Source organism: Panthera onca, chromosome E2, assembly GCF_046562875.1.
Source record: "Panthera onca isolate mPanOnc1 chromosome E2, mPanOnc1 haplotype 2, whole genome shotgun sequence".
NCBI classification, from domain to species: Eukaryota; Metazoa; Chordata; class Mammalia; order Carnivora; family Felidae; genus Panthera; species Panthera onca.
Window position 1 is genome coordinate 61,632,633 of NC_138353.1, and position 14,183 is coordinate 61,646,815.

Sequence of the window (14,183 nt, forward strand, 5' to 3'; positions counted from 1 at the left end):
TTAATGGTAATGCTAACCCGGACCCTTACCTTAAGAGTTGTCTGCTACTTCAGCTGTGAAATTGAAAAGAACCATTCATGAAACGTCACATTTAATAATGGCATCACTATTCCCTCATTGAAGAGTGGCGCTCTGCATGGGTGACCTCCTCCCACACCAAGGTGGGGCTGTGCACATGCGTAAAAACCCTCCCTGCTGAGGTGAGCAAGACACATGCATGAACCTCTCCCATGCAGAGGTGGGGTATGCCCATGAGTGAACACCCTCCCGACCCGACAGGTGGTCATGCACATATGTGAACAATCTGTCCCAAAGGGGGGATCTACGCATGTGTGAAAGCCCTCCCTAGCGGAAGTGGAGTGGAGCACATGCTTCAATATTTTACCACTCTCAGGGGTTGGGGTGAAAGGGTGAACACTCTCCCTTGCTCAGGATAGTGGGGTAATGCGTGAAGTCTTCCCGTGCTGAGGGGGGAGAGCAAGCATGACCTAGCCCTTATCTTAACCCCTAACTGTAATGCTAACCCTACCCCTGACCTTAAGAGATGCATGCTCCTTCAGCTGTGAAAGAGAAAACAGCCGTCCATGAAACGTCAGATTTAATAGTGACATCACTACTCCCTTGCTGACTAGTGGTGTTGTGCACAGGTGACCCCCTCCAGCGCCTGAGGGGGGAGGGCACATGCGTGAACCCCCTCCCACGCTGGGGGGCAGCTTCATGCACATACCTGAACACCTTCCCAAGCCAAGGGGGCACTGTGCTCATGCGTGAACACCTCCTGAGCCAAGGAGGGCATGGTGCATGGACAAATGCCCTCCCTCACCAAGGGTAGTGGTGTCCACGTATGAACACCCTCGCACACGAGATGGGTGCAGGAGCATACATCAACATCCCCCCCGCTGAAGGGGACTGGTTCCTATTGGTGAACACCCTCCCGAGATGAGGGGGGGCGTGGCTCATGTGTGAATGTCCTCCCACTCCAAGGGAGGGTGCAGGCATGGCCTATCCCTTACCCTAACCATGAACGGCAATCCTAACCATAACACTTACCTTAAGAAATGCCTGCTTCTTCAGCTGTGAAAGTGAAAAGAGTCATTCATAAAACAACACATTAAGTAGTGGCATCACAACTCCCTTGTGGAGGGGAGGCAGGCTGCATGCCTGAACACCCTTCCACAAGGAGGGTGGCGGGGGTCAGGTGTGACCTTCCTCCCTTGCCAAAACGGGGGGTGCAAGCATGACCTAACCCTTACCCTAATCCTCAGGGTAATCCAAACCCTAACCCTCATCATAAGAGATGCTGCTTCTTCAGCCATGAAAGTGAAAAGACTCATTCATGAAATGTCAGATTTAATAGTGGCAACACTACTCCCTTGCTGTCTCTTTCAATCAGTGAAATGGACCTTCCTGTGAAGAGGCAAGAACAGGACAAGACCCTATGGAGCTTTAATTCACTGGCCTACAGAGACAACATCAATACAATCAATAGGGACAACACATCTCCCCATGGGCCAACAATTTAGGTTGGAGTGACCTCAGAGAATATCCACTCTGAGGGATTTAGATGTACACTTACCAGTCAAAAGTACAACCTCACTTAATTGATCCAAAATACATAACCAACACCTTAGGTTTGATACATGTACCCTGCTAGAGTTTCCTTTTGGGGGTGGGTGATTGTTGTCTCCACATTCGGTGCAGGGTTATGAAACAGTGCTGGTGAGTGTTTTCTCCTCTTCCATAAAGAGTTCCAAGGTGACCATTTGTGGGAGCCAAGCGGTAGTTGGTCTGCTCCTGAATCCCTGTGTGCTTCAGGTTCCCTGTTGAGCATCATAGCAGCGGCCTAGTGGAAATATGAGAGATGTCAGAAGACACTCAGGTAACCAAAGACGAATGAAGAACCTCCTGAAATACCATCAGAAGAATATGGGGCCATGCTACCATCCACAGTTACAGTCCAGTTTCCGAGAGCATGTGGGATGCTCTAGAGGAATGCAGTGTTACAGTGGATGAGAGGTGTCCGGCTGGTAGAAGAAATGCTGCGCATCCCCGATGCTGGCTGGGGAAATGTTGTATATGTTGTCAGCTATGCCAAAGATAACAAAAGAACAATGAACGAGACAGATGCCTGCTTCTTCAGCAATGAAAGTGAAAAGAGCCATCCAGGAAATATCTGATTGAAAATGATTTTAGGTACATTAATTTTTGAAAGACACAAAGAACACAAGTGGGGCATGGGCAGAGAGAGAGAGAGAGAGATAGTATCTGAAGCAGGCTCCAGATTCAGAGCCATCAGCACAGAAGCTACCCAGGGCTCAAAACCAGAAACCGAGAGACCATGAAACAAGACGAAGTGGGACGCTTACCCCAGAGACATCCAGGTGCCAAGGAAAACATCTGAATTAAAAGTACTATCACTGCTACATCGTGGATAAAGGGAAGCAGATGGGACACATTCGTGAAGCCATCCCACACCAAGGGGGATTGCACCATGTGCTAAACCTTAACTGACACCTAATATTAATCCTAAACATAAACCTTACCTTAAGAAACGTCTACTTTTTCAGTTGTGAAAGTGAAAATAGATATTCATGATTTAATACTGGCATCAGTATCAGATTTAATACTGGCATCAGTAATCCCAATCTAAGGAGCGGCGAGGCTCATGGGTGACACCATCGCACGCAGAGGGTGTGGAGGGTCGCATGTGTGAACACACCCCATGCACCAAAAAGGATTGGGTGGTACGTGAAATCCTACCATACCGAGAGAGTGTGGGGACATGGTGTGAAAAACTCCAGAGCAAAGCTGGAATGGGCGAGGCAAGAACAACCTGCAGTGCAGAGAGACTGGGGTGATAACAAGAACACAATCCCTCAAACATGGAGGGTGGTGTCCACACATGAACATCTTCCCGCTCAAAGTGGGGGTGCAAGCATGACCTACTCCTTGCCCAACTCCTAACCCTATCACTAAACAAAATCCCACCACCTAAACCTAACACCTAACCCTAACCATAACCCTAATGCTAAATCCTGCCCCCGCACTTCCCCTAACCCTAGCCCTACCTCTAACTAATGGTAAACGTAAACATAACCCGAACTAACCCTAACCTTACCCTAACCCTCTAACCCTAAGCCTCTAACTCTAACCCTAAAACCCTCATCCTAACACTCTAACTCTACCCACTAAATCTAAAACTATAAACCTAAGGCCCTCTCCCCATGGGGATCCATATCGAAAGACTGATAACAGCACACACACCGGGACCAGAAACGGTTCATGAACACTCAGCATGGAATGTGGAAATCACCATGTATTTCCAAAGCGTGGCTGCAGTTGCACAAGAGGATACTGAGGCCTAACCGATGGGTGGCCCATACAGTTGTCTGGCCCTGGAACCAAAAGACTAATCCTGACCAGCACCCTCCTTTGTGTACTCCCTTCTGCCCTTCGGGGAGACAAATGCTCTGCTGTGGTTTCAGTGCCTGGAACCTCCTGGGACCTAACCCTAATGTTAACCAGGACCGTATGCTAACCCTCAACCTAAACCTAACCCTATCACTCACACTAAACACATCTATCTACACCAGACCAGATACAGTTGTCTGTCCTTAGAACCCAAAGATTAATCCTGACCCGCAGCCTCGGGTGTGCACACCACTCAGTCATTCGTGGAGGCAACTGCACTGCTGTGGGTTCAGTGCATGGAGCCTTGGGAACGAAGAAAACCCTAACCGTACCCCTAACCATAACCCTCAACCTAATCGTAACCCTATTTCTAACCCTAACCCTACACTTGAGCCGCACCCTCGCATGGGATCTCAGGTCAGCCCTTGAGGGATACCACTAGACTGGAGTTGCTTCGGCCCTGGTGACTTCCCTGCACTGAACCCTAACCCTGGCTAAGGCTCCTTCCCCATGGGGACCCAATTCACAGTCTGACATCAGCATGCACATGGAATTGAGAAGCGGTGCAGGAATACTTGGAGTGGAATGTGGAACATCATCATGTCATTTCAAAAGCCCGGCTGCCACTGCACTCAAGGATTCAACAGGCCTACCTGAAGAGTGCCCGATACAGTTGTCTGGCCTTGGAAACCGAAGACTATTCCTGACTGGCAGCCTCCGTTGTGCACTCCGCTCAACCCTTCCGGGAGACGACTGCACTGCTGTGGTTCAGCGCCTGGAGACTCCTGGGACCTAACTCTAAACCTAACCGTAACCCTAACAATAACCCTCAATCTAAATCTAACAGTTTCTATCACACTAGACACACCTATCTACACCAGACCTTATAGAGTTGTCCGTACTTGGAACCCAAAGACTAATTCTGACAAGCAGCCTCCATTGTGCACTGACTCACCCTTCGGGGAGACAATTGCACTGCTGTGGGTACAGCGCCTGGATCCTTCTGTGACCTACCCTAACCCTAACCATAACCCTGAGCATAACCCTCAATCTCACCTGACCATATATCTCACAATACCTCTACACCAGACCCACACCAGCGCATGTGCCCTCACTTCAGCCCTCGAGGGAGATCACAAGACTGGAGTCCTTTGGCCCTGGCCATATCCCTGCACTGAACCCTAACCCTAGCTAAAACTCACTCCCCATGGGCACCCAATTCCAATGTCTGACAACAGAATGCACATGGGGTCGAGAAGCAGTGCAGGATAACTCGGCGTGGAATGTGGAACATCACCATGTCATTTCTAAAGCCCGGCTGCTGCTGCATAAGAGGATTCCTGAGGACTCCCCCAAAGAGTGTCCAATACACTTGTCTAGCCTTGGAACCCAAAGACTAATCCTGGCCGGCAGCCTCCGTTGTGCCCAAGAGCATTCCTGAGGCTTACCCGAAGAGTGCCAGAAACAGTTGTCTGGCCTGGCAACCGAAAGACTAATCCTGACCTGCAGCATCCATTGTGTACTCCAGTCAGCACTTCGGGGAGACCACTGCACTGCTGTGGGTTCAGCATCTGGAGCCTCCTGGGACCTAACCCCAACCCTAACCAGAACCCTGACCCTAACCCTCAACCTAAACCTAAACCTATCTCTCACACTAACTCTATACCAGACTCGTATCCTCACAAGGTTTCTCACTTCAGCCCTCCATGAAATTCACGAGACTGGAGTCACTCTGCCCTGGTGATGTCCCTGCACTGAACCCTAACCCTAGCTAAGTCTCCCTCCTCATGGCAACCCAATTCCAATGACTGACAATAGCACGCTCATGGTGTAAATCACTCGGCTTGGAACCTGGAACATCACCATGTCATTTCCAAAGCTCAGAGAGAGCTGAACAAGGGCACTGCTGAGGCTCAACTAAGGAGTGTCCTACACCCAAGGAGGGCCTTGACACCCTAAGACTAAGAAGGAATGGCACCATCCTTTGCGCCCTCCACTCAACCCTCTAGGAGACCACTGCACTACTTAGGTTTCTGCACTTAAGCGCCTCCTGGAACCTACCCCTAACCCTCACCATGACCCTTGCCATATTCCTCAACCGAAACCTCACCCCAATTCTAACACTAACCCTACACCTGACCTGCTACCGCGCATGGCCCTCATTCATACTCAATGGAGATAAATGGACTGTTGTTGCTTCGGCCTTGCTTATGTCCCTGGATCTAACTGTAATCCTACCTATTTCTCTATCCTGATGGGGATCCAATTCCTAATGCAGAGAATATCATGCACCTGTGGCCCAGAAGCGGTGCAGGATTACTCCACATGGAGCATGGACCACCACCACGTCATGTCCAAATACCAGAGGGAGGTGCCAAAGTGCTTGCTGAGGCCCAAAAGTGGCCCACATGCAAGGCTGGCACTGGTAACCAAAGACTAAACCTGACCAGCACGCTCCCATGTGCCCTCCACTGAGCCCTCCCAGACCACTGCACTGCATGGGGTTCATCATCTGGGGACTCCTTGGAGCTATCCCTCACCCTAATCATGACCCAATCCATACTCCTCAACCGGAACCTCACCCTAAGTCTAACGCTAACCCTACACGTGACCCGCATCCGTGCATGAGCCCTCATTCAGCCCTCCATGGAGGTAAAGGGATTGTTGTTTCTTCAGCCTTGCTTACGTCCCATCCCTGGATCAAACGCTTACCCTAGCTATGGCTCATTCCCAATGGGGACCCAATTCCTAAATTGGAGAAAACCACGTACATGGGGCCCAGATGCGGTGCAGGCTTACTTGGCATGGAACGGGGAACATCACCATACCATTTCCAAAGCCCAGAGGGACCTGCACAAGGGGGTTGCTGAGGACCAACTGAAGAGTGGCCCACACAAGAGGCTGGCCTTGGCACCCAAAGAATAAGCATGACCGGCACCCTCCCATGCGCACTCCTCTGGGTCCCCCAGGGAAACAACTGCACTGCCTTGGATTCAGCACCTTGGGCCTCCTGAAACCTAGCCCTAAACCCAACCATGACCCTCCCCATACTACTCAACCTATACCTCACCCCAACGCTAATGCTAACCCTACACCTGACCCTTACCCGTGCATTGGCCCCCATACATGCTCTCATGGAGATAATGGGACCGGTGTCTCTTCAGCCCTGCTTATGTCCCTGGACAGAGCCTCACCCTGTCTGTGGTTCTCTCCCAATGGGTATCCAGGTCCTAATTCTGAAACACCACGCATATAGGTCAAAACCCCTACAGTATTACTCGGTATGGAATTGGAGCATCATCATTTCGTTTCCACTGCTGGGATGGAGATGCCCTTGGATGCTACTGAGACCCAATGAATAGTGGCACACACGGGAGGCTGGCCTTGAAACACAAAGAATAAGTCTGAACTGAAGGCTCCCATGCAGCCACCACTCAGCCTTCCGTGGAGACCACTGTGATGCTAGGGGTTCACCGCCTGGAATTTCTTGGGCCCTAACCCTAACACTAACCGTGACCCTCACCATACCCTGAACCTCAAACTCATTCCTACACTAACGCTAACCCTACAACTAACCCTCACCTGCACACTGGCAACCATTCATCACCCCATGGAGGTAAGTGGAATGGGGTAGCTTTGGCCATCCTCATGGCCCTGGTCTGAAACCCAACTCTATCTAAAGCTCTCTCCAGATGGTGACCCGATTCTTAAGTCTGAGGATACCTCCCTTCCAGAAGAAGAGGCGGATTCCTCGGCATGGAATGTGGAATATCACCATGTAATATCCAAAGCCCAGATGTTACTTCAGAAACAGTTCCTGAGGCTTAACCAAAGTGTGGCCCACAAAGGAGGCTCACCCTGGCTCTCAAAGACTAAGCATGACCTACACCCTCCCATGTTCTCACCACTGAACCCTGCAGGAAGACCAGCACTCCTGGTGCTTCAGCTTCTGGAGGACCTGGGACAAAACCTAACCATTATATTGACCAGAACCATACACATCATCCTCAACCTCACCCCAACTCTAAAGGTAATGCTACACCTGACCTGCACCCCTGCATGGGTGCTCATTCAGCCCTCCATGTAGATAATGGGACTGGTGTTGCTTCGGCCCTGCTTACGTCCCTGGACCGAATCCTGACCCTAGCTATGGCTCTCCCCCAAAGGGAATCCAGTTCCTAACTCTGAGAACACCATGCACATAGGGTCCAAACCCCTGCAGTATTCTTCAGTATAGAATTGGAACATCATCATCTCATTTGCACTGCTGGGATGGAGCTGCACAAGGAGGTTGCTGAGGCCCAACTTAAGAGTGTCACACATAGGATGCTTCCCTGGCACGCAAAGCCTTAGTCTGAACTGTAGACTTCCATGAAGCTTCCACTCAGCCCTCTGTGGAGACCACTGCACTGCTAGGCGTTCACTGCCTGGAACCTCCTGGGACCTAACACTAACACTAAACTTGACCCTCACCATACACCTCAACCTAAACTTCACACCAACTCTAACGCTAACCCTACACATGACCCGCACCCAAGCATGGGCCCTATGGAGTCCTCCAGAATGATCACGGACTCATGTGGATTTGGCCCTATCTACATCCCTGGGCCAATACCTAACCCTAGTAATGGCTCTCTCCCATTGAGGAACAAATTCCTAACTCTCAGTCACCATGCATAGGGGGCCCAGAAGTGCTGCAGTGTTACTCACATGGAACGTGGAACATCGACAGGTAATTTACAAAGCCCAGAGGAAGCTGCAAAAAGGGTTTGCTGAGGCCCATCTGAAGATTGCCCCACAACTGATGCTGGCTTCGGCACCCAAAGACTAAGCCTGAGCAGCAACCTACCATTTGCCCTCCACTGATTCCTCCAGTGAGACCACTGGACTGCTTGGGGTACAGCACCTCGTACCTCCTGGAACCTAACCCAAACCATAAACGTGACCATCAACATACTCCTCAACCTCAACCTTACCCCAACTCTAAGGCTTCACCTGACACCCTACACCTGACCCTCACCCGCTCATGGGCCCTCATTCAAACCTCCATGTAGGTAATGGGATTGCTGTTGCTTCAGCCTTGCTTACCTCCCTGGACCGAACCCTAACCCTAGTTGTGGCTGAATCCCGATGGGGATCCAATGCCTAACTCTGAGAGACCACACACAGGGGGCCCAAAGCTTTGCAGGATTCCTCGGCATGGATCTTGGAGCAAATCGTGTCATTTCCATTACCCATAAGGAGCTGCACGAGGGGGTTCCTGAGGCCACACTGAAGAGTGACTCACACGAGAGGCTTGATCGGGCACTCAAAGACAAAGCCTGATCAGCACAATCCCATGTGGGATCCACTCAGCCCTTCTGGGAGACCACATCCTTCCTGGGGTTGTTGCACCTAGAGCCTCGTGAGACCTAACAATAACCATGACCTTCAAAGTACCCCTCAACCTAAACATCACCCCTATTCTAAACATAACCTACAACTGACTTGCACCCTCTCGGGGACCCTCTCTTCAGCCCTCCAGGGAGATCACGGGACTGCTGTTGCTTCGGCCCTGCTTATGTCCTTGGACTGAACCCTAACTCCATTTTAGGCTGTCTCCCCATGGTGACCCAATACTTACTTCTGTGCAAACCACACACGTGGGGTTCAGAAGAGGAGCCGGATTCCTCGGCATGGAACGTGGAACATGACCAGGTAATTTCCAAAGCCCAGAGGGAGCTGCACAAGGGGGTTGCTGAGGCCCAACCAAAGTGTGGTCCATAGCCGAGGCTGGCCCTAGCCCCTAAAGACTAAGCCTGGCCGGCACCCTCCAATGCGACCTCCCTCAGCCCTCCAGGGAGATCACTGCACTGCTTGGGTTTCAGCACCTAGGGCCTCCTGGACCCTAACCCTAATCATGACCCTCGCAGTACTCCTCAACCTAAACCTCACTCCAACTCTAACGCTAATCCTACACCAGACCCTCACGTGCGCATTGTCCCTCATACAACACCCCATGTAGATCACATGAGTAGTGTTGCTTCAGCGCTGCTTATGGCCCTGAAGCAAACCCTAACTCAAACTAAGGCTCTCTCCTGATGGTGACTCAATTCTTTAGTCTGAGGATACCACACACATGGAGTCCAGAGGAGGAGGAGTATTACTCAGCGTGGAATGTGGAATATCACCATGTAATATCCAAAGCCCAGATGTTGCTGCAGAAGTGGTTGCTGAGGCTCAATCAAAGAATGGCCCACGATGGAGGCTTGCCCTGGCAAACAAAGACTAAGCATGACGGACAACCTGCAATATGCCCTCCACTGAGCCCTCCGGGAAGCTGACTGCATTGCTGTTCGTTTATCGCTTGGAGCCACCTAGGACTTAACCCCAAACCCAATAATGAACATAACTATACACACCAACCTCACCATGAACATAACTATGAACAGAACTAAAACAATGAACATAACTATACACACCAACCTCACCAACTCTAACCGTAACCCTACATCTGACCTGCACCTGTGCATGTGCCCTATTCAGCCCTCCATGTAGCTCAAGGGACTGGTGTCGCTTCAGCCGTGCTTATGTCGCTGGAACATACCTTAACCCTAGCAATGGCTGTCTCCCAATGGGGATCGAGTTCCGAATTCTGAGAACATCACGCCCATAGGGCCCAGAACCCTGAAGTGTTATTCGGTATCGAACTGGAACATCATCATGTCAATTCCACTGCTGGCATGGAGATTCACAAGGAGGGTGCTGAGGCCCAACTGAAGAGTGGCACACACGGGAGGCTGGCTCTGGCATGGAAAGACGAAGCCTGAACTAGAGGCTTTCATGCAGTCTCCATTCAACCCTATGTGGAGACCACTGCACTGCTAGGGGTTCGCCGCCTACAACCTCCTGGGACCTAAACCTAACAGTAACCTTGACCCGCACCATACCCCTCAACCTAAAGTTCACACCAACTCTTACCATAATCCTAAACCTTACACGCATTAGTGCATGGGCCCTCACTGCAGCCTTCCAGGGCAATCACGGGTCTCCTGTCCATTCAGCCCTATCTAAGTCCCTGGCCCAAAACCAAACACTAGCTAAGACTCACTCACACTCTCTCAATCTCTCTCTCTCTCTCTCTCTCTCTCTCTCTCTCTCTCTCTCTCAATGAGGACAAAATTCCTAAATCTGATATGACCACACACATGTGGGGCCAGAAGTGGTACAGCGTTACTTTCCATGGAAAGTGTCCTGAAGGGCACAGACGCTCCCAGTACCTGAAGGCACACCCCATGCCTGAAGCCGCTCCCCATACCTGAAGGCGCTCCCCATGCCTGAAGACAAGCCCCTTGCCTGAAGCCGCTCCCTGTGCCTGAAGGCATGCCCAGGGCCTGAAGGCATGCCCCATGCCTAAAGACAAGCCCCTTACCTGAAGGCAAGCCCCTTGCCTAAAGCCATGCCCCGAGCATGAAGCCATGTCCCATGCCTGAAGGCAGGTCCAATGCCTGCAGGCTCACCCTTTGCCTGAAGGCTTGCCCCTTGCCTGAAGGCCTCTTGCCTGAAGGCTCGCCCCTTGCCTGAAGGCTCTTCCTGCCTGAAGGCTCGCCCCATGCCTGAAGGCTCGCCCCTTGCCTGAAGGGTTAGGCATGCCCAGTGCCTGAGGGCATACCCAGTGACTGAAGTCATTCACTCCCAATGTCTGAAGTCATGCCTATTGAATGAAGTCACTCCCAAAGTCACTCCCAGGGAATGAAGTCAAAGTCACTCCCAGTGACTGAAGACAAAGTCACTCCCAGTGAAGAAAGTCATCCCAAAGTCACTCCCAGTGACGGAAGTCTCTCCCGAAGTCACTCCCAGTGATGAAAGTCAACCCGAAGTGACTGTCAGTGACGGAAGTCACTCCAGATATCACTCCCAGTGACAGAAGTCATGCCCAAAGTCACTCCCAGTGAGGGAAGTCCCTCTCGAAGTCACTCCCAGTGATGAAAGTCACTCCCTAAGTGACTGCCAGTGACGGAAGTCACTCCAGATGTCACTCCCAGTGACAGAAGTCACGACCGAAGTCACTCCCAGTGAGGCAAGTCCCTCTCGAAGTCACTCCCAGTGACTGAAGTCACTCCTGAAGTCACTCCCAGTGACTGAAGTCAAAGTCATTCCCAGTGACTGATGTCATAGTCACTCCCAGAGACTGAAGTCAAAGTCACTCTCAGTGTCTGCAGTTACTCCCAGTGACTGGAGTCTCCACTCACAGGGACTGCAGTCATCACTCCCAGTGCCTGAAATTGGCACTCCCAGTGCCTGAAGACACTCCAGGGGAAGGACAGAGTGAGAGGGAGACACAGAATCCCAAGCAGGCTCCAGGCTCTGTGCTCCCACCACAGAGCCTCCTGGGGAAGGACAGAGAGGGAGACATAGAATCCCAAGAAGCTCCTCCAGGCTCTGTGGTCTCAGCACAGAAACTCCTGGGGAAGGACAGAGACAGAGGGAGACACACAATCCCATGCAGCCTCCAGGTCTGTGCTCAAACCAGAGACCACCCGGGGAAAAACAGAGAGGGAGACACAGAATCACAAGCAGCCCATCCAGGCTCCAGTGCCAGCGGAACTGGGGCACAGGAGGCCCCAGTGACCGCGGCAGTGGAGCCTCCAGTGACCTCAGTGACCGTGGCACTGGAGCCTCCAGGGATGACCGTGCCCACGGCACTGCGGCCTCCAGTGAAGTCAGTGCCCCCGGCACTACACTTTCCAGTGAACCCAGTGTCCACGGCAATGCAGCCTCCAGTGAATCCAGTGCCCGCAGCACAGCAGCCTCCAGTGAATACAGTGTCCGCGGCACTGCAGCAGCCAGTGCAGCCAGTGCCTGCAGCACTACAGCCTCCAGTTATGCCAGTGACCGGTGCACTGCAGCCTGCATGAACCCATTGCCCGCAGCAATGCAGGATCCAGTGAACTTACTGCAAGTGGCACTGCAGCATGCAGTGAACCCACTGTAGGTGGCACTGCAGCCTGCAGTGAACCCAGTGCCCGAGGCAGAGCAGCCTGCAGTGAACCCAGTGCCCACGGCACGGTAGTCTCCAGTGAACCCAGAGCCCGTGGCACTGCACACTCTACTGAACCCATGCCCGGGGCACTGCACCCTCCAGTGAAAAAAGTGTCCACAGCACTGCAGCCTGCAGTGAACCCAGTTGCACTGCACTACACCCTCCTTTGAACCCACTGCCCGTGGCACTGCACCCTCCAGTGATGGCAGTGCCTGCCACACTGCACCCTCAAGTGCACCCAGGACCGGTGGCACTGCACCATGCAGTGTACTCAGTTCCAGCTTCTATGCAATCTCCAGTGAACCCATGCCCGGGGCACTGCACCCTCCAGTGAAAAAAGTGTCCACAGCACTGCAGCCTGCAGTGAACCCAGTTGCACTGCACTACACCCTCCTTTGAACCCACTGCCCGTGGCACTGCACCCTCCAGTGATGGCAGTGCCTGCCACACTGCACCCTCAAGTGCACCCAGGACCGGTGGCACTGCACCATGCAGTGTACTCAGTTCCAGCTTCTATGCAATCTCCAGTGAACCCACTGCCCGCGGCACTGCATCCTGCAGTGAACACAGTGCCAACGGCACTGCAGTCTCCAGTGAACCCAGTGTCCGCCACTCTGCAGTCTCCAGTGAATCCAGTGCCAATGGCACTGCAGCCTCCAGTGAACACAGTGTCCGTGGCACTGCAGCCTCCAGTGAACCCAGACCCCGTGACAATGCACCCTCCAGGGAAGCCAGTGCCGCGGCACTGCAACCTCCAGTCAACCAATTGCCCGTGGTACTGCAGTCTGGAGTGAACTGTCAGCCCACTGCAGGGCAGCCTCCAGTACGCGAGTGCCTGCAGCACTGCACCCTCCAGTGAACCCAGTTCCCGCGGTAATTCAGATTCCAGGGAACCCAGTGCCCACGTCACTGCAACCTCCAGTGAACCCAGTGCCCGCGACACTAGAGCCCCCAATGAACCCAGGGCCCGCGGCACTGCATACTGCAGTGAACCCAGAGCCCGTGGCACTGCAGCATCCAGTGAATCCAGTTCTGGGTGCACTGCACCCTCCAGTTAACTCAGTGGCTGCAGCACTGCAGCCTCCAGTGAACCCAGTGCCCGCGACACTGCACCCTCCAGTGAACACAGTGTCCACGGCACTGCAGCCTCCAGTGAACCCAGACCCCGTGACAATGCACCCTCCAGTGACGCGAGTGCCTGCAGCACTGCACCCTCCAGTGAACCCAGTTCCCGCGGTAATTCAGATTCCAGGGAACCCAGTGCCCACGTCACAGCAACCTCCAGTGAACCCAGTGCCCGCGACACTGCAGCCTCCACTGAACCCTGAGCCCGTGGCACTGCACACTCCAGTGAACCCTGTGCCCGCGGCACTGCACCTTGCAGTGAACCAAGTGCCAATGGCACTATAGCCTCCAGAGAACCCAGGGCCCGCCACATTGCAGCCTCCAGTGAACCCAGTGCCAACGGCACTGCAGCCTCCAGTGAACACAGTGTCCATGGCACTGCAGCCTCCAGTGACCCCAGTGCCCGTGGCACAGCAGCCTCCAGTGAACCCAGTGCCCACGACACTGCAACCTCCATTGAACCAAATGCCCTAGGCACTGGAGCCTCCAGTGAACACAGTGTCTGCGGCACTGCAGCCTCCAGTGAAGCCAGTGCTGGGTGCACTGCACCCTCCAGTGAACCCAGTTCCCGCGGTAATTCAGATTCCAGGGAACCCAGTGCCCACGTCACTGCAGCCTCCAGTGA

The 14,183-nt window shown here is 52.9% G+C and overlaps 1 long non-coding RNA gene across 1 annotated transcript in view; it reads right to left on the reverse strand.

Moving 5' to 3' along the window:
• Positions 1 to 10,489, reverse strand: part of LOC132689993 (uncharacterized) — a 38,539-nt gene extending 28,050 nt beyond the window's left edge. The window contains exons 1-2 of the long non-coding RNA XR_013552645.2: positions 9,035 to 10,489; positions 30 to 1,843 (exon numbers count right to left, since the gene is read on the reverse strand). This is a non-coding gene — a long non-coding RNA (uncharacterized LOC132689993). The remainder of the gene's footprint in view (positions 1 to 29; positions 1,844 to 9,034) is intronic.
• Between the last annotated feature and the right edge of the window lie 3,694 nt (positions 10,490 to 14,183).